Genomic DNA, 27240 nt, shown 5'->3' with positions numbered 1-27240 from the left:
TAAGGGCCTTACTGCACACCCTGAGAAAACCTACGCAGCAAAACAATCTCTACCTTCTCCCCTTTCCATATTCCAACGCTTTGAAATCAACAATATATTTACTCGCAATGACAAAATGGCGGTCAACACTTCCTGATTTCCTTCGAATCGAACGTTAACAGACGTCACGCAGCAAAATTCCGCTCGCGCGCGCAGCCGTTTGGGTGCGCGCACGTGTGCGCGTGTATAGATATATAATTGACTTTAACTTTAATTTCCTCAGCAACTACTGAACGGATTTACACCATTCCAAAAAAAGCGTAATCTGCGAGCCGGACTGTACAGTTTTGCCAAATTTCTTATAAATCCAATTACCCGTTCGACCTGTAGCCGAGTCTAAAGGTCCTATGGAAAATAACATGGAGAAAACACGTTTTGGGACCCCCCTTTTATCTCAGCCCCCACTTGACCAATCCCCCCCAAACTTTTAGGGAAGGAGCGCAGCGGACCGAGCCATCTTCTTTGAGAAATTCGCTAAGATTCTTCAACCAGGGCCAAAGTTATTCCAAATAGAATGTTGAGGCTTTCCTATGGAAACTAGGTCCTAACTATAACTACCTACTGGCGACTGCCAGTAGGTAATATATATATATACATATATATATATATACCGTAAACAAAAATGCCCATGTGACCTTGAACAACAGCATACATCATCCATAATGCCCTTGCATTGTAAGTACGTTATATGCAATTGCAATGTTGTTGAGTATCAAGCTGAATAGCATAAAAAAAATTGCAATAAAATTTGCATTATCCAAGTACAAGTAATTTCATTATAAAGGACAGTCACATTTTGCACAGGAAGCTTCCATTAATAATTGCAATCTTGCTCATTCTGCTGCCAAAAACAATCCTGTTTAAAAGCACTGGTTACACAAACATGACAAAAGAAGAAATTTCCCCTCCTGTCGCCCTTTCTCACCTCTATGCCACTTCTTCCAGGTAAAATTCAATATTGGTACAAGAGGGGGGAGCAGGACATGCTTCCCAAATTCAATTCATACTCTCTCTCTCTCTCTCTCTCTCTCTCTATATATATATATATATATATTACCTACTGGCGATAGCCAGTAGGTATATATAGTTAGGATTTTTTTCCTATGGGATTTTTGAAAATTCTATGTCGAATAACTTTGGCGTTTGAGGACAGAATTGGCTGAAATTTTCAGGAAAATGGAACATTTTGTTTCTGAGCAGCCCCTGAAAATTTGGGGGGGTTTCGTCAAGGGGGGGCCGAGAAAAAAGGGGGGTCCCAAAACGTGTTTTTCCCATGCAATTTTCCATTGGGCGGTTGGCCTCACTTTTAGCCTGAACGGCTGAATGGATTTACACCAAATTTGGCAAAAATGTAGGGGCTGGTAGCCCGATGTGCCTTTGCTATGTCTCAAGATATAGGCTCCAGTGTTTTTTACGAAAATTAACTTTGAAAAATATATATTGGGCTACATTGGGCTATATATATGTTGGAGCCCAAATGTAGCCCAATGTAGCCCAATGTAGCCCAATATAGCCCAAAGATGGCCACCAGAGACAAAAAAACAAATGTAGCCCAAATATCAGCCAGATGTAGCCCAACTATAGCCCAATGACAGAATGTCCCAGCGTGTTCTAAAGAACAACTAGAGTGCTAACAGTCCTACTTATTACAAAGGTATGGCACACCTGAAGCCATCTTGATTGGATTAAAGTGGTAACTCTTAAAACATTTAATTTAAAAAGGAACAAAATGAGGGGGTTCATTTTGCCATAGAAAGTATGATTAGCGAATATATGACGAAATCCCGCATACCATCAGTCCGCAAAAAAAATCCCGCATGTACTATTAGGCCGCAAATTAAAATAAAGAAAACATTTAGAACGGATATGCCTTTAGCATACACTAAACAACTAAACTACCCTAAACCCTAAAACACTACCCCCAGCATGACCCTACACTACACAAACAGTACAACACTACCCTAAACCCTAAAACACTACCCCCAGCATGACCCTACACTACGCAAACACTACAACACTACCCAAAACCCTAAAACACTACACCCCAGCATGACCCTACACTACGCAAACACTACAACACTACCCTAAACCCTAAAACACTACCCCCAGCATGACCCTACACTACACAAACACTACAACACAACCCTAAACCCTAAAACACTACTCCCAGCATGACCCTACACTACGCAAACACTACAACACAACCCTAAACCCTAAAACACTACCCCCAGCATGACCCTACACTACGCAAACACTACAACACTACCCTAAACCCTAAAACACTACCCCCAGCATGACCCTACACTACGCAAACACTACAACACTACCCAAAACCCTAAAACACTACACCCCAGCATGACCCTACACTACGCAAACACTACAACACTACCCTAAACCCTAAAACACTACCCCCAGCATGACCCTACACTACGCAAACACTACAACACTACCCAAAACCCTAAAACACTACACCCCAGCATGACCCTACACTACGCAAACACTGCAACACTACCCTAAACCCTAAAACACTACCCCCAGCATGACCCTACACTACGCAAACACTACAACACTACCCTAAACCCTAAAACACTACCCCCAGCATGACCCTACACTACGCAAACACTACAACACTACCCTAAACCCTAAAACACTACCCCCAGCATGACCCTACACTACGCAAACACTACAACACTACCCTAAACCCTAAAACACTACCCCCAGCATGACCCTACACTACGCAAACACTACAACACTACCCAAAACCCTAAAACACTACCCCCCAGCATGACCCTACACTACGCAAACACTACAACACTACCCAAAACCCTAAAACACTACCCCCAGCATGACCCTACACTACGCAAACACTACAACACTACCCAAAACCCTAAAACACTACCCTCAGCATGACCCTTCACTACGCAAACACTACAACACTACCCAAAACCCTAAAACACTACACCCCAGCATGACCCTACACTACGCAAACACTACAACAGTACCCAAAACCCTAAAACACTACACCCCAGCATGACCCTACACTACGCAAACACTACAACACTACCCAAAACCCTAAAACACTACCCCCAGCATGACCCTACACTACGCAAACACTACAACACTACCCAAAACCCTAAAACACTACCCCCAGCATGACCCTACACTACACAAACACTACAACACTACCCTAAACCCTAAAATACTACACCCCAGCATGACCCTACACTACGCAAACACTACAACACTACCCAAAACCCTAAAACACTACCCCCAGCATGACCCTACACTACGCAAACACTACAACACTATCCTAAACCTTAAAACACTACGCCCAGCATGACCCTACACTACGCAAACACTACAACACTACCCTAAACCCTAAAACACTAGCCCCAGCATGACCCTACACTACGCAAACACTACAACACAACCCTAAACCCTAAAACACTACCCCCAGCATGACCCTACACTACGCAAACACTACAACACTACCCTAAACCCTAAAACACTACCCTCAGCATGACCCTACACTACGCAAACACTACAACACAACCCTAAACCCTAAAACACTACCCCCAGCATGACCCTACACTAAACAACCACCACAACTCTACACTACACTAACACAACACTACACTACACAACACTACACTACACTACACAATCACTAACCCACGAAAAAATTAACACAAACCCCCTTACCTCTCTCGTCATCGTGGTTTTCACAACGCAAATGCATTTACCATACATGCCTTTAAAACGTAATTCTTTGTAAAGGCATGCGCGATAAATGCACATGCGTTTTGAAAAAATGCGGGATAATGGTATGCGAGGTCAATGACCTTGCGGGATAATGGTATGCGGACTGAAAGTCTGCGGGATAAAAAATGCGGGAAAATGGCTGCAAACCATGATTAGCAGCAGACTTCCCTGGTGAGCACTAGCTTTACTACAGTGATCTAATGAGCAACTAGAGTGCTAACATTCAGAATTCATTGCAAATGTGTGAAACATCTGAATGCCTTCTTGATAGAGCCAAAGTAAACAAGCATTGAAAATGCAATAGATCTCGCCCTCGTTTAAGTTAAAGCCATTCAGTTTGTAATGAGGTGGCTTTTTAGCTTTGCTTTTATTAGTGTTTTTAAAACTTTCATGTAAATAACATGCATATGTATGCATATATGTATATGTATGCATGCATTTATATTTATATAGATATGCAGATTATATATGTTTATATATGTATATTACCTACTGGTGATAGCCAGTGGGTATATATAGTTAGGATTTTTTCTCTATGGGATTTCTGAAAATTCTATGTCTAATAACTTTGGCGTTTGTGGACGGAATTGGCTGAAATTTTCAGGAAAATGGCACATTTCGTTTCTGAGCAGCCCCTGAAAATTTGGGGGGGTTTTGTCAAGGGGGGGGCTGAGAAAAAAGGGGGGTCCCAAAACACGTTTTTCCCATTCATTTTTCCATAGGGCGGTTGGACTCACTTTTAGCTCGAACGGCTGAATAGATTTACATGAAACTTGGCAAAATTGTAGATATGGTTTGCCCGACGTGCCTTTGCTATGTCTCAATATATGTGCTCCAGTGGATTTTGAGAAATTAACGTTTAAAAAAATATATATATCTGTGACAGCGCTCCGGTAAGCGCCCCGGTTTGCGTACCTGACGCGTAACGGAACTTCGCGAAGCGAAGCTGATTGGCTCTCCGGTGTCTGTCAACATTCTAAACAGTCCGGAGCGGCCGCCATCTTGTCTCTCGGTACGATCGAGAGACAAGATGTGGTGAAAAACGAAGGGGGAAATGAAGGAAAGGGGGCAAGGTAGACCACTCCTGACCCCCTAGGATTGATGAGGGGGATATTAAAGTGCCCTGCGGGGCAAAAAAAAAAATAATAATTTTTTTGCGATTTTACGCCGTAGAGGCGCGTCCCGGTACGCGAACCGGGCAGCTCACCGGGCAGCTAACCGGGCAGCTAACCGGCAGCATAGCTGTCAACATTGTAAACAGTCCGGAGCGGCCGCCATCTTGTCTCTCGGTAGGTTCGAGAGACAAGATGTGGTGAAAAAAGAAGGGGGAAATGAAGGAAAGGGGGCAAGGTAAACCCCTCCTGACCCCCTAGGATTGATGAGGGGGATATTAAAGTCCCCCGCGATTTTTCACGGTAGAGGCGCTTCCCGGTACGCGAACCGGGCAGCTAACCGGCAGCGTAACGGGAGTCCGCCATCTTGTGTTTTTGGAGCGTCCGGTTCGCGTACCGGGTAGCGTCCCGGTAAGCGTAACAAGGGGAAAACCAAGAGAAACAGTAAAAAAAAAATTAAGGGAATAGATTTCCAGCAAACTTGACAAAATTGTAGGGACTATTTGTTTGATGTGCCTTTGCAAGGCCTCAAGATATGTGCACGTGTGGATTTTGTCTAATTAAGGTTAAAAAAAAAATATATATCTGTAAGCGTGCTCCGGCACGCTTACGTTACGGGTTTTGTTTGCGCTGCAGAGCCGATACGTCACGGTTATGCGACGCGTCATGAGGCGTCTCACGTGGCTACGTGATACGTCACGTAATAAAGAATATATTTTACAGCTATAGATATTAGCTTTTAAAAAACCAATGAAATTCACTGAAAAAACCATAGGTTATAGACCATATATAGTTAGGAATTTGCATTTACAAAACCTTGAAAATTCACTGAAAAAACCATAGGTTAGAGACCATATATAGTTAGCTGGACATTTTATTGACATAAAACCAATGAAATTCCATATATAGTTAGTTGCACTAACTATATATCGCGCACCCGCAATCCACTGCTGATGATGTCACATATTACATCATTCATGACATGGTCAGTGACATCACTGATGACATCACTGATGACATCTCAAATGACATCACTGATGACATCTCAAATGACATCACTGATGACATCATGACACACCAATACCAGTTACTACATACGCACTCACTGATTCCTACGTCTACACACACATTCGCTCATTCACCCATACAATCACTCATACATACAGTCACTCATTATTACAACACTATCATATGCACTCATACACCTATGCAGACACTCACACACTGCCACTCATCCATGGAGTTACTCACACATCTAGTCAGTCCTGTAAAGAATCAATCACACTTCCATTTCCTCATCTATACAGTTAAACACAGAACACCATACTTCAGTGACATCACTGATGACATCACTGATGACATCTCAAATGACATCACTGATGACATCTCAAATGACATCACTGATGACATCATGACACACCAATACCAGTTACTACATACGCACTCACTGATTCCTACGTCTACACACACATTCACTCATTCACCCATACAATCACTCATACATACAGTCACTCATTATTACAAGACTATCATATGCACTCATACACCTAGTCAGTCCTGTGAAGAATCAATCACACTTCGATTTCCTCATCTATACAGTTAAACACAGAACACCATACTTTTCACACATATACTAACACATACTTACTCTCTTATACAATCACTGATACAAGTACACATTGATATGCACAGAGTCACACACCTCCCAGCCACACACACACTCAGTCTTCCATACATCCACTCATTCTTCAATATGTAAAACATATTTAAACTTTACAAAAACACACAGACACTAGATGATGTCATCAGTGATGTCATTTGAGATGTCATCAGTGATGTCATCAGTGATGTCATTTGAGATGTCATCAGTGATGTCACTGACCATGTCATGAATGATGTAATATGTGACATCATCAGCAGTGGATTGCGGGTGCGCGATATATAGTTAGTGCAACTAACTATATATGGAATTTCATTGGTTTTATGTCAATAAAATGTCCAGCTAACTATATATGGTCTCTAACCTATGGTTTTTTCAGTGAATATATATATATATATATATAGACTCATTTTCATCTATGAAGTTATTTAGCATAAAAATTGATGTTTACTTTAATTGACTATTTGGCTACATTGTGCGTATTATGATAGAGCAAGAATAATGAAGTTTAAACATCTCTCTATGGATTTTGGCTCACTTCATAGTATGTTGTATATGTTTATATGTCACATGGTGTGCACAACAGCATATAAAAATAAGGCATTTCTAATTGCATGTTACTGTGATCAAGGGCATCTGCCCGAAACGCGTCAGTTTGCTGCGCTTTTGAACTTGGTGCAATAAAACCATTTTGCCTTATCTTTGGGATTCGTCTGGTCTCTGTTACCCGGAGTCGGAGGTTCGGGACTATTCATTTGAATTCATTCAATCCACGGAAGGTGGTTGCTTCCGTTGCGAATCCACTCCCTGAAAGCAGTCCACCATCATCAACCAGCCTTTTTCGTCTTTGTGTAAGCAAAATTTGATGACGGACCCTGCCTGCAGTGACACGCCCACAATCGGTTTTGCCGCGCTGCGAACAACACTCGGAGTCAAACCGGAGACGAGACGGGACCGGAGAGCAGTTGTTATCGCAGCGGCGTTTGTGCAGGGTGAGTGTCGATACTGCATCACAGGCGGTGGGAAGGCTTTAGGCAAAAGCTAGGGGTTGTAGAAACATCAGATTCCCCACGCTAACAACACTGCACAAGCCATACAAGTTCTACTGAAGCGCTAGCGGCAATGTCGGAGGAAACAGGATGAGGGCAGGAGGCGGCCTCGATAGAACTATTTAACAACCTGCCTAAAATAACGAACAAAGGTGCAGCCACCTCATCGGGCATTCATCAAATCCCTTGACTAATGAAGGGCAAATAAAGAATCTTATGAAATGTATGGAGAAATGTATGCACAACGAAGTTACCAAGTGGTGGGAGCACAAGTCGTTGTCAATGTATATAGCGGAGAGTCGCGTTCCACGTGGGCTGCGAATCCTCTTAGCGCCCAGCTACGAGAAACCCCACCCAGAGATGTTAAAAAAACGGGGACAGAGCAACTTGGATGCATCCAGCAACCTGGTTAAGCTCCTCATAGAATATGCAGAGATTGACCGTTTGGAGCTACTGAAAGAAATTGATGAAATTAATATGGAACTTTTGAAATTTGAACCAAATGACCTGATAGCAACATCCAAAAAAGAAATACAGGAGCGTTTGACCAAACATGAGGAAAAGATAAAGGCTCATAAAGCTTGGGAATTTGCACGCGACAAAGATGATTACAAACATGGACGTATTTATACATTTGCGCGCAAGTTCGACAATGCCAAACAAATTAAAATGAGCCAAAAACGAGCCCCCGTAAGTTCAACATCAACTTCAATGGTGGAGCAACGTAATAGTCATGTAGAGTCCGCTCCTGGCACAAGTGATACAGATTCAACAATCAGCAGCCTATACTCGGATGATGGTAGCTCGGCAGGGGCAAGTTCAGGAGGGTCCCAAATGGTACTAGACCTAGGTGAGGAGGTAGATTTTTTAGTGAATGCACGTCTTCAAACTCTGCGCCCATGAAATCGTCGGCAGCCGCAGCAACAAAAAGGGCCAGAATCCGCCGACGACGTAAAGAACGGCGGAAAAAACACTAATGTAAACAACAAAAAAAAAGAAACAACATTGGCGCAACAGAAAATAAAAGACAACACTATTGTCAACCTATCTACCACAACGTTAACATCAGCGGAAAATCAGCTATTGAGCCTAGGACTGTCATTGTGCCCCCTTACTGACTTCAATTATTCCTCTACCAGAATCGACGTCTTTCGCTACATACGTAAACTTAAATTGCGCAAGTTTTTTAACATGAAAGATAGACTAAACAACATTAATGTGACCAACACTTCAACACTTGAGGCCAGGGATGTAAGAGCATTACTGACTTTGCAACAAATGGGTAATATAAACACTAGCACAGACCCAATTGTGTCCACACAGCAAGAACTAGTGGAAGCGGAAATTGAGCAAACAGGCACGGGTATGAGCCAGTTTAAACCCATATCTTGCTTTATACCGACTATGCTGAGAGATGCCATAGACTCCTTTCATGAGGTGGTAACATCAGATTTGAAGAAATTGTATCATCAGGTGAAACATCGGAAAAGAATCAAAACGGACAAAGAAACACAATATTGGGCACTCGTATCTAAACTTAAAAATGACTAGCATTGCAATGCAGCTCAGACAAGGGAGGCAACATTGTGGTTTGGCATAAAGAACAATATATTACTGAGGCGAATAGGCAACTTTCAGATACCACATGTTATCAGAAAACATCTATTAAACAGTATGATCATGCTAGGGACTCCCTAAAAAATTGCTCCACAAGTATAGAAGAGAAGGCCTAATATCCATCCAAGAGTTCAAGTTTTTGAATGTTGACCAACCGGTCATGCCCAGGTTCTATTTAATAACCAAGATACATAAGGGAACCTTACCAATTCCGGGCAGACCAATAATATCTGCCATTGGCAGTGTAGCAGAACATTTGGCGCAATATGTTGATTATTTTTTGCAAAACATGGTGTCAAATCTACCTACCTTCATAAAAGACACAGGAGATTTTTTAAAGAAAATCAAAGATATAGCATGGAACATCAAAGATGGACTAAACAACATTAATGTGACCAACACAGAACCTCCGGTTTCAACACTTGAGGCCAAGGATGTAAGAGCATTACTGACTTTGCAACAAATGGGTAATATAAACACTAGCACTGACCCAATTGTCTTCACACAGCAAGAACTAGTGGAAGCGGAAATTGAGCAAACAGGCACGGGTATGAGCCCGTTTAAACCCATATCTTGCTTTATACCGACTATGCCGAGAGATGCCATAGACTCCTTTCATGAGGTGGTAACATCGGATTTGAAGAAATTGTATCACCAGGTGAAACATCGGAAAAGAATCAAAACGAACAAAGAAACACAATATTGGGGACTCGTATCTAAACTTTAAAATGACTATAAAAACATTGTGTGCAGCTCAGACAAGGGAGGCAACATTGTGGTTTGGCCTCAAGAACAATATATTACTGAGGCGAATAGGCAACTTTCAGATACCACATGTTATCAGAAAACATCTATTAAACAGTATGATCATGCTAGGGACTCCCTAAAAAAATTGCTCCACAAGTGTAAAAGAGAAGGCCTAATATCCATCCAAGAGTTCAAGTTTTTGAATGTTGACTAACCGGTCATGCCCAGGTTCTATTTAATACCCAAGATACATAAGGGAACCTTACCAATTCCGGGCAGACCAATAATATCTGCCATTGGCAGTGTAGCAGAACATTTGGCGCAATATGTTGATTATTTTTTGCAAAACCTGGTGTCAAATCTACCTACCTTCATAAAAGACATAGGAGATTTTTTAAAGAAAATCAAAGATATACCATGGACAGAAAATTCCTTGTTAATAACTTTGGATATCGAAGCTCTATATACGAGCATAGAACATCAAACGGGTCTGAAGACATTAGAATATTTTCTAAGTACCAGACCTTTCCAATGTTATAACCATAATAAGATGTTGTTGGATTTTATAACATGGAGTTTACATCACAATTACTTTGTTTTTGGGAAGGATGTCTATCTACAAAAGAGAGGCGTCACCATGTGGGCCTGCTTTTCCCCCAGCTATGCGTGCTTGCACGTTGGCTGGTGGGAGAAGCGGGTCCTCATGTGGGAGCACCACCAGACATTTTTGGAGCATATAGCACTATGGGTTCATTATATTGACAATGTGTTTTTAATCTGGAGGGGAGATGAAGAGAGCGCTAGAACCTTCATTACTAGTCTTAACACCAATCTAGAAAATTTGAAGTTTACATATAACATTAGTAAACACACTGTAGAATTTTTGGATATGAAGGTGTTTCTAAAGGGAGATGAAATAACTACTACCCTACATAGAAAAAATACAGTGGGAAATTCCACTCTCCATGCAAGCAGTGCTCACCCACACCATGTTATTGACAATATACCCTATGGGGAATTGCTCCGCCTGAAACGGATTTGTAGCAGTGAAGAAGAACTACTTAAATGCACCACTGAAGCACTTGCTAGATTTAGAGCTAGAGGGTATAGTGAGAGAATACTCAGCAAGGCAGTCAACAAGATGAAGGAAAGGACTAAAGAGTCGCTTTTAAGGCCTCCACTGGTGAGACGTCAGAGGATCCTGAAAAATCCAATATCAGGTTCATTACGTCTTTCAGTTGTCCGGAAAGAAGGATTCGGGCAATTCTGACTAAGAGCTGGCCCATACTTATGACAGATGGGGTCTTGGCACCCCAACTTCCTAGCAACCCTAACATCACTTTTCGTAGGGGCCCTTCTATGCATACCCATGTATCTAATTCCTTCCCAGAACTACTTAAAAGTCAGTCTTATCATTTGAGATGTCATCAGTGATGTCACTGACCATGTCATGAATGATCTAATATGTGACATCATCAGCAGTGGATTGCAGGTGCGCGAAATATAGTTAGTACAACTAACTATATAGGAGCAATTTCAATGTTTTTTTAAATGCTAATTCCTAACTATATAAGGCCTGAAACTTATGGTTTTTTCAGTGAATTTCAAAGGTTTTTTTATATGCTAATTCCTAACTATAGAAGGCCTGAAACCTATGGTTTTGTCAGTAATTTGCAAGTTTTTTTAATGCTGATTCCTAACTATATAAGGCCTGAAACCTATGGTTTTTTCAGTGAATTTGCAAGGTTTTTTAAATGCTAATTCTATTAGCGGATAACGTTTAAATATGTTAATATCCTTGTGGGACCACCTGAGCAGCCCTAGGGGGTCAGGTTCTTTCTACCCTGCCCCCTTTTTGCATTCTATACGTTTGTTTATCTGCTTCTTTTGTGCCTCGGTCTACCTAGCACAAGATGAATGCCAACACTTCCTAGTTAAAAGTATCGACAGCCAATGAGCATGCTGCTTTCCTGTGAAAGGCATGCTGATTGGCTGCCACTGTCTGTCAACACTCCAAACCAGGAAGTGTTGGCAGCCATCTTGTGCCTCGTTAGAACCAAGGCACAAGAAAGCAGAGGAACAAAGGTGCAAAACATGCAAAGAAGGCAGGGTAGACGCCCCCTGACCCCCTAGACCTGCTCAGGGGGTCCCACAAGGATCCCAGGCCCAAAAATAATTTTCTGGTTTTCCCCGTGGTAAGCTCAGGGTACGCGTACCTGTAAGCGTACATGGGAACGCACCCAGCGCTTACCCCGCGAAAATAAAAAAATATATATAGTTTTTTTGCACCACAGGGTCCTTCTAGGCCCCCCTCAGAAAACCTAGGGGGTCAGGGGGTGTCTACCCTGCCCCCTTATAATCATTTACCCCTTTTTATTTTCACCTCTTGTGTCTCGATTCTACCGAGACACAAGATGGCGGACTCTCCGGACTGTTTAGAATGTTGACAGACACCCGAGAGCCAATCAGCTTTCCGCTCGTGCAATTCAGTGGCGCCCCGGGTGCGCTCCCCGGTACGCGTACCCGTAAGCGCTGGAAGTGCGCATATAGATAAATATGTGTTTTTGAACCTAATTTTCGTAAAAACCACTAGAGCAATTTTCACCAAATATAGAAAAGGCACTTTTGCGTACCAGTCCCTACAATTTTGCAAAGTTTGGTGTAATTCCGTTCAGCGGTTCGCGCTGTAGCCTTGTCTATTTGTAGTATGGAAATTAACATGGGGAAAATACGTTTTGGGACCCCCCTTTTTTCTCAGCCCCCTAGTGACGAATCCCCCCAAAACTTCCAGGGTAGGAGCGGAGCAGAGCTGGCCTAAATTTTGGAAAATTACACGCAAATTCCTCAACCGGCGCCAAAGTTATTCCCAATAGAATGTTGCGGATTTCCTATGGTAGCTAGGTCCTAACTATATATACCTACTGTCTATCGCCAGTAGGTAATATATGTATATATATGTATGTATATATATGTATGTATTTATGTGTATATATGTATATATATGTATGTATATATGTGTATATACATATGTATATATATGTATATACGTATGTATGTATATATTTATAAGCGTATACTTCAGCATGTCAGGGCGATTGTGAATTCTGATCATAATTACCCAGTGGCGAGACATTTTAGATCAGTCCATGCCAACAAACTCAAGGATCTTGAATATACAGTTTTGGGATCGGTTCCAAACCCCGGACGGGGTGGTAACCGTGACAAATTGCTTAGACAAAGGGAATCCCAATTCATTTTAGCACTAGATACTCAAGTTCCTAACAGGTTGAATATGAATGAAGATTTACACAACTTTCTCTAAGATCATTGTCAGCTTGCTAGTCATTACGCCTATTCTGTGTTCCCCACTGTCAAACTTATTATTTATTTATTTATTTATTTATTGTTCTTCTAAAGCGCATCTGTCACCTTGCAGGCATCCTGGCGCTAAACTGTCCCTCTTGGAAAATATGGAGATCTTATGTATCTTATAAGTATTGCTTGGGCTCAAGCAATATTTTATGTAATATTTCATATATTAAAAAAGTGTTTTCTTCTGCTGCTATGTAGTTAAGTTAATATATGCACTTTACACAGCTTTATTTGCACAGCACTTTTTTGCACAGACTAGACATTAGGCACATTTGCATTTTTTATATTAATCGACTTTTAATTACCTGGGGTGTTATTGCATTAGTGTTAGGTATGATCCATTATTTTTTCTTTCATTCGGTGCTTGAAAGGTAGCTATTGGAGTAATAGTTGTACTTGTTCCTCCAATTGTATTGCTGTGCTGTGTAAATGGCTGGAAACATGGCGAGTCTGCATAATTTTGCACTTGCATTTTAGATTTGTTTTAGACTCGGCCTGGCAGTACTGAACATCTGTCCTGAGATGAATTTGCACTAGCACTTTTGGTAGATGCACTAGCACTTTCAGTAGGAACATCGTACATCGCAGAGAGTTAACTCCATATATGCAGCATTTTTTTCAAGCACTGTTATGAGTAATGAAATGAGGATGAATTTTGTGTAGCATACACCATCCCTAAGTAGTGTGTGATATAGGTCGGTTCTTATGTACATCGTTCCCTCAAGGGACAAGCTCTTAACATCTCTGATCATATCTAATAGCAGCAACAGTATTATGGTCTATTGCACTATGCTGGAATTCAAATGCTGATTTGTACTCTTGCACTGAGCACTTTATTGATTAGCGTATTTTGCACATTTAGACCAAGGTGAAAAGAAGTAATAGCATTATGGTCTTTTAAATCGTGCTAGAATTTAATACTGAGTTGTACTTTGCACTAAGCACTTTATTTAACAGCGTATTTGCACATGTAGACCAATATGTTTTTATACGATCTTACAAGTTATACTGTGATTTTACTACACTATGTATTAATTATTATTATGATCAAATTTAACAAAATGCTTTCCCGGAGCGCAAATATTATTGTTGTTGCCATTGTCTATTTGCTTCGTTTCTATGCGGAAAACATTGAGCCTTGTTCTTAAGGCCATTTGTGCACTTTATTCACTGTGATCACTTTAAAAAACGTCATGGAAAAAGGGACGCATCATGTGACCAAGCTCCCACGAGGAGTGAAATGCGTCATGGAGGGCACTTGCCTGGGACATTCATTGCCAAAATAAATGTGTGCACTGCTCTGCCACAATCTTCTGTGTGGAGGTCTTTGATTTGTCTGGGAGGTATTGTGAGGTTGGTGCCTGTAAGCTGCGAGCTGCTGTTCCTTGAAGGGGGACGGGCAGGAATTGTTTTGATGCTTCAAATCTCCTGATCTCGGGAAGAAATTGCTGTGATAATAATGATGTGATGAAATGAGACCTCCTAGGATAATTTTAGATGTATATATGGAGCATGCTTTAGCAATTTTTTTGGAGCGATGAGATTCACGCTTAGAGGAAACATGATGTAGGGACATTTGCCGATCCACGGCTTTATGAATAAGTAAAGGTATAAAATATAATATATGAAATGTAAAGTACTAAGGAAGAAAGCCGATTGTTGGTAACTGTACTTAATTGGTTTTATGCATTTGAAATTGCTCAGGAAACGCTCATGTAGTATTAGCAAACAAAAAAGTTTTGGTATGTACACCACTACAAAATGGCAACTACTTTTGATATGAAAGTTTGTCCCTTCTTTGTTTCCATGTATGGAAGGTATTGCTTTATATACATGCTTCCTCGAGTGTGATATCAACACTGAAGAAGGCTTTATGCTGAAACGTTTGTGTACTTGGCTAGCGGAATAAAGTTTTGCAAAGGTTCCCTTGGAGTGCAGCAATTTCTTCCCGGGATTGGGAGATTTGGAGTTTCAAAATTAGCGGTTGTCCATTACCGCTGCCTGCACCCGCTCACGAGTGCTCTGTTGGAGAAGTGGAAACGGTGCGATATATATATATATATATATATATATATATATATATATATATATATATATATATATTACCTACTGGCGATAGCCAGTAGGTATATATAGTTAGGATTTTTTTCCTATGGGATTTTTGAAAATTCTATGTTGAATAACTTTGGCTTATGAGGACAGAATTGGCTGAAATTTTCAGGAAAATGGAACATTTTGTTTCTGAGCAGCCCCTGAAAATTTGGGGGGGTTTCGTCAAGGGGGGGCCGAGAAAAAAGGGGGGTCCCAAAACGTGTTTTTCCCATGCAATTTTCCATAGGGCGGTTGGCCTCACTTTTAGCCTGAACGGCTGAATGGATTTACACCAAACTTGGCAAAATTGTAGGGACTGGTAGCCCGATGTGCCTTTGCTATGTCTCAAGATATAGGCTCCAGTGGTTTTTACGAAAATTAACTTTGAAAAATATATATTGGGCTACATTGGGCTATATATATGTTGGAGCCCAAATGTAGCCCAATGTAGCCCAATGTAGCCCAATGCAGCCCAAAGATGGCCGCCAGAGACAAAAAAAACAAATGTAGCCCAAATATCAGCCAGATGTAGCCCAACTATAGCCCAATGACAGATTGTCCCAGAGTGTTCTAAAGAACAACTAGAGTGCTAACAGTCCTACTTATTACAAAGGTATGGCACACCTGAAGCCATCTTGATTGGAATAAAGTGGTAACTCTTAAAACATTTAATTTAAAAAGGAACAAAATGAGGGGGTTCATTTTGCCATAGAAAGTATGATTAGCGAATATATGACGAAATCCCGCATACCATCAGTCCGCAAAAAAAATCCCGCATGGACTATTAGGCCGCAAATTAAAATAACGAAAACTTTTAGAACGAATATGCCTTTAGCATACACTAAACAACTAAACTACCCTAAACCCTAAAACACTACCCCCAGCATGACCCTACACTACACAAACAGTACAACACTACCCTAAACCCTAAAGCACTACCCCCAGCATGACCCTACACTACACAAACAGTACAACACTACCCTAAACCCTAAAACACTACCCCCAGCATGACCCTACACTACACAAACACTACAACACTACCCTAAACCCTAAAACACTACCCCCAGCATGACCCTACACTACACAAACACTACAACACTACCCTAAACCCTAAAACACTACCCCCAGCATGACCCTACACTACGCAAACACTACAACACTACCCAAAACCCTAAAACACTACACCCCAGCATGACCCTACACTACGCAAACACTACAACACTACCCTAAACCCTAAAACACTACCCCCAGCATGACCCTACACTACGCAAACACTACAACACAACCCTAAACCCTAAAACACTACCCCCAGCATGACCCTACACTAAGCAAACACTACAACACAACCCTAAACCCTAAAACACTACCCCCAGCATGACCCTACACTACGCAAACACTACAACACTAACCTAAATCCTAAAACACTACCCCCAGCATGACCCTACACTACGCAAACACTACAACACTACCCAAAACCCTAAAACACTACACCCCAGCATGACCCTACACTACGCAAACACTACAACACTACCCTAAACCCTAAAACACTACCCCCAGCATGACCCTACACTACGCAAACACTACAACACTACCCAAAACCCTAAAACACTACACCCCAGCATGACCCTACACTACGCAAACACTACAACACTACCCTAAACCCTAAAACACTACCCCCAGCATGACCCTACACTACGCAAACACTACAACACTACCCTAAACCCTAAAACACTACCCCCAGCATGACCCTACACTACGCAAACACAACAACACTACCCTAAACCCTAAAACACTACCCCCAGCATGACCCTACACTACGCAAACACTACAACACTACCCTAAACCCTAAACCACGACCCCCAGCATGACCCTAAACTACGCAAACACTACAACACTACCCTAAACCCTAAAACACTACCCTCAGCATGACCCTACACTACGCAAACACTACAACACTACCCAAAACCCTAAAACACTACCCCCAGCATGACCCTACACTACGCAAACACTACAATACTACCCAGCACCCTAAAACACTACCCCCCAGCATCACCCTACACTACGCAAACACTACAACACTACCCAAAACCCTAAAACACTACCCCCAGCATGACCCTACACTACGCAAACACTACAACACTACCCTAAATCCTAAAACACTACCCCCAGCATGACCCTACACTACGCAAACACTACAACACTACCCAAAACCCTAAAACACTACACCCCAGCATGACCCTACACTACGCAAACACTACAACACTACCCTAAACCCTAAAACACTACCCCCAGCATGACCCTACACTACGCAAACACTACAACACTACCCAAAACCCTAAAACACTACCCCCAGCATGACCCTACACTACGCAAACACTACAACACTACCCAAAACCCTAAAACACTACCCCCCAGCATGACCCTACACTACGCAAACACTACAACACTACCCTAAACCCTAAAACACTACCCCCAGCATGACCCTACACTACGCAAACACTACAACACTACCCTAAACCCTAAAACACTACCCCCAGCATGACCCTACACTACGCAAACACTACAACACTACCCTAAACCCTAAAACACTACCCTCAGCATGACCCTACACTACGCAAACACTACAACACTACCCAAAACCCTAAAACACTACCCCCAGCATGACCCTACACTACGCAAACACTACAACACTACCCAAAACCCTAAAACACTACCCCCCAGCATGACCCTACACTACGCAAACACTACAACACTACCCAAAACCCTAAAACACTACCCCCAGCATGACCCTACACTACGCAAACACTACAACACTACCCAAAACCCTAAAACACTACCCCCAGCATGACCCTACACTACGCAAACACTACAACACTACCCAAAACCCTAAAACACTACCCCCAGCATGACCCTACACTACGCAAACACTACAACACTACCCAAAACCCTAAAACACTACCCCCAGCATGACCCTACACTACGCAAACACTACAACACTACCCTAAACCCTAAAATACTACACCCCAGCATGACCCTACACTACGCAAACACTACAACACTATCCTAAACCCTAAAACACTACGCCCAGCATGACCCTACACTACGCAAACACTACAACACTACCCTAAACCCTAAAACACTAGCCCCAGCATGACCCTACACTACGCAAACACTGCAACACAACCCTGAACCCTAAAACACTACCCCCAGCATGACCCTACACTACGCAAAAACTACAACACTACCCTGAACCCTAAAACACTACCCCCAGCATGACCCTACACTACGCAAACACTACAACACAACCCTAAACCCTAAAACACTACCCCCAGCATGACCCTACACTAAACAACCACCACAACTCTACACTACACTAACACAACACTACACTACACAACACTACACTACACTACACAATCACTAACCCACGAAAAAATTAACACAAACTCACTTACCTCTCTCGTCATCGTGGTTTTCACAACGCAAATGCATTTACCATACATGCCTTTAAAACGTAATTCTTTGTAAAGGCATGCGCGATAAATGCACATACGTTTTGAAAAAATGCGGGATAATGGTATGCGAGCTCAATGACCTTGCGGGATAATGGTATGCGGACTGAAAGTCTGCGGGATAAAAAATGCGGGAAAATGGCTGCAAACCATGATTAGCAGCAGACTTCCCTGGTGAGCACTAGCTTTACTACAGTGATCTAATGAGCAACTAGAGTGCTAACATTCAGAATTTATGGCAAATGTGTGACACATCTGAATGCCTTCTTGATAGAACCAAAGTAAACAAGCATTGAAAATGCAATAGATCTCGCCCTCGTTTAAGTTAAAGCCATTCTGTTTGTAATGAGGTGGCTTTTTAGCTTTGCTTTTATTAGTGTTTTTAAAACTTTCATGTAAATAACATGCATATGTATGCATATATGTATATGTATGCATGCATTTATATTTATATAGATATGCAGATTACATATGTTTATATATGTATATTACCTACTGGCGATAGCCAGTGGGTATATATAGTTAGGATTTTTTCTCTATGGGATTTCTGAAAATTCTATGTCTAATAACTTTGGCGTTTGTGGACGGAATTGGCTGAAATTTTCAGGAAAATGGCACATTTTTGTTTCTGAGCAGCCCCTAAAAATTTGGTGGGGTTTCGTCAAGGGGGGGCCGAGAACAAAGGGGGGTCCCAAAACGCGTTTTTCCCATTCATTTTTCCATAGGGCGGTTGGACTCACTTTTAGCTCGAACGGCTGAATAGATTTACATGAAACTTGGCAAAATTGTAGATATGGTTTGCCCGACGTGCCTTTGCTATGTCTCAATATATGTGCTCCAGTGGATTTTGAGAAATTAACATTTAAAAAAATATATATATCTGTGACAGCGCTCCGGTTAGCGCCCCGGTTCGCGTACCTGACGCGTAACGGAACTTCGCGAAGCGAATCTGATTGGCTCTCCGGTGTCTGTCAACATTCTAAACAAACCGGAGCGGCCGCCATCTTGTCTCTCGGTACGATCGAGAGACAAGATGTGGTGAAAAACGAAGGGGGAAATGAAGGAAAGGGGGCAAGGTAGACCACTCCTGACCCCCTAGGATTGATGAGGGGATATTAAAGTGCCCCGCGGGGCAAAAAATTTTGCGATTTTACGCTGTAGAGGCGCGTCCCGGTACGCGAACCGGGCAGCTCACCGGGCAGCTAACCGGGCAGCTAACCGGCAGCGTAGCTGTCAACATTGTAAACAGTCCGGAGCGGCCGCCATCTTGTCTCTCGGTAGGTTCGAGAGACAAGATGTGGTGAAAAAAGAAGGGGGAAATGAAGGAAAGGGGGCAAGGTAAACCCCTCCTGACCCCCTAGGATTGATGAGGGGGATATTAAAGTCCCCCGCGATTTTTCGCGGTAGAGGCGCTTCCCGGTACGCGAACCGGGCAGCTAACCGGCAGCGTAACGGGAGTCCGCCATCTTGTGTTTTTGGAGCGTCCGGTTCGCGTACCGGGTAGCGTCCCGGTAAGCGTAACAAGGGGAAAACCAAGAGAAACAGTAAAAAAAAAATTAAGGGAATAGATTTCCAGCAAACTTGGCAAAATTGTAGGGACTGTTTGTTTGATGTGCCTTTGCAAGGCCTCAAGATATGTGCACGTGTGGATTTTGTCTAATTAAGGTTAAAAAAAAAATATATATCTGTAAGCGTGCTCCGGCACGCTTACGTTACGGGTTTTGTTTGCGCTGCAGAACCGATACGTCACGGTTATGCGACGCGTCATGAGGCGTCTCACGTGGCTACGTGATACGTCACGTAATAAAGAATATATTTTACAGCTATAGATATTAGCTTTTAAAAAACCAATGAAATTCACTGAAAAAAACCATAGGTTATAGACCATATATAGTTAGGAATTTGCATTTACAAAACCTTGAAAATTCACTGAAAAAACCATAGGTTAGATACCATATATAGTTAGCTGGACATTTTATTGACATAAAACCAATGAAATTCCATATATAGTTAGTTGCACTAACTATATATCGCGCACCCGCAATCCACTGCTGATGATGTCACATATTACATCATTCATGACATGGTCAGTGACATCACTGATGACATCTCAAATGACATCACTGATGACATCACTGATGACATCTCAAATGACATCAGTGATGACATCATGACACACCAATACCAGTTACTACATACGCACTCACGGATTCCTACGTCTACACACACATTCACTCATTCACCCATACAATCACTCATACATACAGTCACTCATTATTACAACACTATCATATGCACTCATATACCTATGCAGACACTCACACACTGCCACTCATCCATGGAGTTACTCACACACCTAGTCAGTCCTGTAAAGAATCAATCACACTTCCATTTCCTCATCTATACAGTTAAACACAGAACACCGTACTTCAGTGACATCACTGATGACATCACTGATGACATCTCAAATGACATCACTGATGACATCTCAAATGACATCACTGATGACATCATGACACACAAATACCAGTTACTACATACACACTCACTGATTCCTACGTCTACACACACATTCACTCATTCACCCATACAATCACTCATACATGCAGTCACTCATTATTACAACACTATCATATGCACTCATACACCTAGTCAGTCCTGTGAAGAATCAATCACACTTCGATTTCCTCATCTATACAGTTAAACACAGAACACCATACTTTTCACACATATACTAACACATACTTACTCTCTTATACAATCACTGATACAAGTACACATTGATATGCACAGAGTCACACACCTCCCAGCCAGCCACACACACACTCAGTCTTCCATACATCCACTCATTCTTCAATGTGTAAAACATATTTAAACTTTACAAAAACACACAGACACTAGATGATGTCATCAGTGATGTCATTTGAGATGTCATCAGTGATGTCATCAGTGATGTCATTTGAGATGTCATCAGTGATGTCATCAGTGATGTCACTGACCATGTCATGAATGATGTAATATGTGACATCATCAGCAGTGGATTGCGGGTGCGCGATATATAGTTAGTGCAACTAACTATATATGGAATTTCATTGGTTTTATGTCAATAAAATGTCCAGCTAACTATATATGGTATCTAACCTATGGTTTTTTCAGTGAATTTTCAAGGTTTTGTAAATGCAAATTCCTAACTATATATGGTCTATAACCTATGGTTTTTTTCAGTGAATATATATATATATATATATATATATATATATATATATATATATATATATATAAAATTCATAAGAACAAAACATAGGTTTCAGGGGCGTTATAGTTAGTTGGACATTTCACTCGTACAAAACCATAGAAATTCCCCCGATATAGTTAGTTCAGCTAACTATAACTTGCGTGCCGGCAATGCACTGCTGAGGATGTCACATATTACATCACTCATGACATGGTCAGTGACATCACTGATGACATCTCAAATGACATCACTTATTACATCTTCCAGTGAATGTGTGTTTTTCTGAAAATTAAATATGTTTTATATATGTACATACCAAGGTTGATGGAAGAATAAATGGGTATATAAGTGCCGAAATGATGATTTTCTTTGTAAAATTGATTGTATAACTGACTGATTAGGTGTATCTTGGAGAATACATGGGTTAGTGAGTAATATTTAAATATATAAATATCTGTATCAGTCTCTCACTTTATGTATACGTGGCTGCATGGGTTGGTGAGTAGCTACATGAGTGTCTATATGGGTTATTAGTTGTTTTTTTGAGTATCATTATAAGTGTCTTAGTGTCTGTATGGTTCGGTGGGGGGTATTACTTAGTGCATAGATGCATGAATGAGTAACTCACTGTTTGTGTGTGTTGAAGACAGCATGTATGCAGGACTATATGGGTGGATGAGCATGTGTATGGGTGTGTTAGTGAGTGAATGACTGTCTCAATAGTGTCTTTATGAGTAACTACACATGTTTTAAACTAGTATATGTGAGTATTGGTGTATGTGAGAGTGAGAGATTGGAAGAGTTCCTGTATAAATAAGTATGTGTGTGTGTTTAAGAGAGTAAGTATGTGTAAGTTTCTGTAGAAGTAAGTGTGGTGGTACGTGTATAACTGTATATGCAAGTAAATGGATGTTTGTTACTTTGCATGTGTGACTATCTGTGTGATCAACTCTATGGATGAGTGTTGGTGTGTAATATGATGTATACCTGTATGAGTGCATATGATGAGCGAGTACATGTATGAGTGACTGTATAGGACTGTTGGTGAATGAGTGGATGTGTGTGTAGATCTTGGAATTACTGAATAAGTTGTTGTAACTAGTATTGGTATGTCCATTGTTTTGAAAATGTTAATTTCTATTTTTGAGTGTGTGTATCAAAGGTTATATTAGGGTGAGAGGCGGTCAGCCACTCTATCACAAGGTTGATGTCATCAGTGATGTCATCAGTGATGTCACTTGAGATGTTTAGTACAAGTGAAATGTCCAACTAACTATAACGCCCCTGAATCTATGGGTTTTTTTCGTGAATTTCTAAGGTTTTTAAAATGCTAATTTCTAACTATAACGTGCCTGAAACCTACTTTTTTTCAGTGAATTTCAAAGGTTTTTTAAATGCTAATTTATAACTATGCCCACAGAGGTAGGACATGTAATGAAAGAAGAAACAATGCACAGAAAAAAAAAAGAAATGCAGAAAGAAGCAACATAAGTCCACAAAGACGGAAAAAAGTGCAGGAAGAAGAAGAGATGTACAGAAAGAATCAACAGAGGAGCAGAAAGTTCTCCTGTGCCCACAACTTTTTCAAACGGGTACTGGTGGTAACTGAATCTGACTAACCAGACCTAGAGCCAGTGCTATGCTAAAGTGCATTTAGAATACAGTGAAAACACCTACATACACTAGGGAACACTATGTATTGGGGTACCCCTGTGACTACCATGACCACCTCTGTAAGACCCTAGTACATAATAGGGCAGGAGGATTAAAACTACCTCTTAAAAAGCGCCACAGGGCACGTTTGCACACTGGTGAAGGGAGGGGGGTGCCTGTGGTGACATGTGTGCAAACACGCCCTGTGGCCGTTTTAATTTGGGATATAAAGTCCCTTTGAATCCTGAGGGTCCCTAGGGTCGAACTAGCCCACTACGTACCTCCAGTAAGCACCACAGAGCTGCGTTGCAGAGAGGTGTAAAAAGGGGCACAGCCTGGACCACCTCTCTGCAATGCAGTGCAGTGGCGCATACTGGAAGGACCAGGTGGGTAGTTGGCCCCCAGGGGCGCTCAGGATTGCAGGGGAATTATTTCCCCAACTTAAAACGCGCCACTGTGCATGTTTGCACATGTTACCTCAGGCCCCATCCCCTCCCTTCCCCACTGTGTAAATGCACCCTGTGGCCGTTTTAAGTTGGGAGATTAAGTCCCCTTGAATCCTGAGGGACCCTAAGGTCCAACTTGCCCACTAGGTACCACCAGTAAGTGCCTCAGAGCTGCGTTGCAGAGAGGTGTAAAAAGGGGCATGGCCAGGAACACCTCTCTTACTGGAAGCACCTGGTGGGCTAGTTAGCCCCTAGGACCCTCAGGATTGCAGGGAAATTATTTACCCAACTTAAAACACGCCACAGGGCATGTTTGCACACGTCACCTCAGGCCCCGTCTCCTCCCTTCCCCACTGTGTAAACGCGCCCTGTGGCCGTTTTAGGTTGGGAGATTAAGTCCCCTTGAATCCTGAGGGTTTTTATTTTTGTGTAAGGGGGCTGTGTAGCTCCCCCTTCTTTTGACTTTTTTAGAGCCCTGGGGATCCCACCCCCCAGGGCCTGACCCACAATAAAAAAATATATATTAATGAGAAGGGGGCCACGTGGGCCCCCCTCCTGTGGCCAACTCCTATTTTGGATGGGGCCTGTGTGGCCCCCCTCCGAAGGCCATTTATGTCCCCTGGGGATCCCATCCACCGGGGCCGGCCTTTCTATGTTTAAAAAAAATGTATTATGGGTGAGGGGGGCCGCGTGACCCCCCTTCCAGGCCACTTATAGACCCTGGGACCCCATCGCCCGGGGCATGGCCATTTTTTAAAATATTATTTTGGAGGGGGCCTGTGTGGCCCCCTCCATAGGCCATTTATGGCCCCGGGGATCCCATCCCCCGGAGCCGGCCTTTCTATGTTTAAAAAAAAAATGTATCATGGGTGAGGGGGGCCACGTGACCGCTCTCCCAGGCCACTTATAGCCCCAGGGCTGACCCTCTCCGTTGGGGACTGTGGAGGGGTCTCCAAATCCCCCCACTGTCCCTCCGGCTCCCCACCTCCTGCCGGAGCTGGCATTGCTTTTCCTCATGGGAAGCTGCAAAGATGCAGCTCCCCGTGTGGAAAGAAAATCTGCTTTGGTTTTTGGAAGAGAGAGCAGGTTTCCCTGCTCTCTCTTCCAAAAACCAAATCAGAATTTGCCATGACAGGACAGGAGCAGCTCCCACCCAGCCATAGCAAACAGCAGTGTCTTGGGGTGGGCACCCTGGGACACTGCCGGAGCCGGCCTTGGGGGGTGGTGGCCCCCAGGGCCATCACAGGGCTCCAGGAGGGGGGCTGCAAGGCCCCCCTCCCAACATTGGTAAAGCCCAGGGGAGGTGGTGTCCCCGGGGCTCGGGGTCCGTAACGGACCCCCACATTTGCATATTTAGAGCCCCGGGAGGTGGTGGTCCCTGGGACATGTGGGGGTTTCGAGACCCCCCCACACTGGGCTTTTTTTTAAAAACAGGGGATGGCGGTCCTTGGGGCTGCGGGGGGCCATGTGCCACCACCAATTTTTTACAAACTCCCCGGGTGTTGCAGTCCTGGGGCTTGGGGGGCCATTGAGCCCTTCACCCATTTATTGTACAAGCCCCAGGGGGTGGGGGTCCCCGGGGCTACAGGGGGGGCATGAGCCCCCACAAATACTTCTGAAAAGCCCCGGGGGTGACGGTCCCTTGGGTTTGGGGGGCTTAGATGACCCCATGTTAAAAATCAAAGCCCCAGGGGGTGACGGTTCCCAGGGCTGTGGGGAGGCTGTGTGCCCCCTGCAAATCTTTGAGCAAAGCCCCAGGGGGTGGTGGTCCCCGGGTCAGTGTGGGGGGATTGGGGCCCCCCGCACTTGTTTTTTTGTGTGCCCGGGACCTGGCCCACCCAGGGGTTTTATTTGAATGAAGCACTGGAGCCCGCGGTTCGTTCTTTTTGCTTCACGTCCGGATGCGCGGATACTCCACATATCCCATGATTGAAAAAAATAATAATAATTAGGGGCCCTGGGGGTCCTTGTGGGACCCCCTAAGCAGGCCTAGGGGGTCAGGGTGTTTCTATCATGCTCCCTTTTCGTGTTTTGCGCATTTGTTTTTCTCTTTTCTTGTGCCTTGGTTCTACCAAGGTACAAGATGGCTGCCAACACTTCCTGGTTTGGAGTGTTGACAGCCAATTAGCATGAAGCTTGTGATCGGGATGGTGCCCAGATCCTGCGCGCCTCTAGATATCAATATATTTTTTATTTGGATTTTCTCAGCAACCACTGGACGGATTTACACCGTTTAACAAAAAGAGTTCTTTCTGAACCAAGGACTACCCTTTTGCCAAATTTAGTGTAATTCTGTTTAGCAGTTTTGGCTGTAGCCATGTCTAACGTTTCCTATGGAAAATTGCATGGGAAAAACATGTTTTATGACCCCCTATTTTTCTCGGCCGCCCTTCACGAATCACCCAGAAACTTTCAACATAGGAGCTGACTGGAGGGGGCCATAGGTTTTGAAAATTTCAAGAAGATTTGTCAATCGGTGCCAAAGTTATTGGGAATACAATGTTGCAATTTTCCTATGGTAACTAGGTCCTAACTACTGGCAACCACCAGTAGGTAATATATATTAAGATATATATGTGTGTGTGTACATGAGTCCCCTCTAAGTGTTGATCTATTTCAGTGCACCATAAGTCTTTTCTCACTGCGATGCATTCTGCGTTAAAATATCAAATGAGTGACCACTCTTGGATTAGCACATGATTAAGACTTCTGTGGAGTCTAAATTATTTTTGTCTCAATTATATCGTTCACCACAATATTGGGCCAGTGATCCCTTGTAAGGTATAAAGCAGCAGGAGAAGAGTTTGTCAGTGCCCAAAGTTAAAAGGGAGACTGTTCTAAGAAAAGTCACTCCCCATTGCTTCAGTGAGGTTTACTCATGCATAATATTATATCATTGATACTATCACCAAAATCAGCTGGCAGAATAAAAGGTAGATTCATTC

At 42.7% G+C, this 27240-nt stretch overlaps 1 protein-coding gene across 1 annotated transcript in view; it reads right to left on the bottom strand.

Moving 5' to 3' along the window:
* TMEM163 (transmembrane protein 163) overlaps positions 1-27240 on the bottom strand; it is a 1005122-nt gene that overhangs the window by 522528 nt on the left and 455354 nt on the right. The gene's annotated exons all lie outside the window — the stretch shown is intronic.

The sequence above is a fragment of the Lissotriton vulgaris genome, chromosome 2_1 (assembly GCF_964263255.1).
Source record: "Lissotriton vulgaris chromosome 2_1, aLisVul1.2, whole genome shotgun sequence".
Lineage (NCBI taxonomy): Eukaryota > Metazoa > Chordata > Amphibia > Caudata > Salamandridae > Lissotriton > Lissotriton vulgaris.
This window is presented reverse-complemented; position numbering and strand designations above follow the sequence as displayed.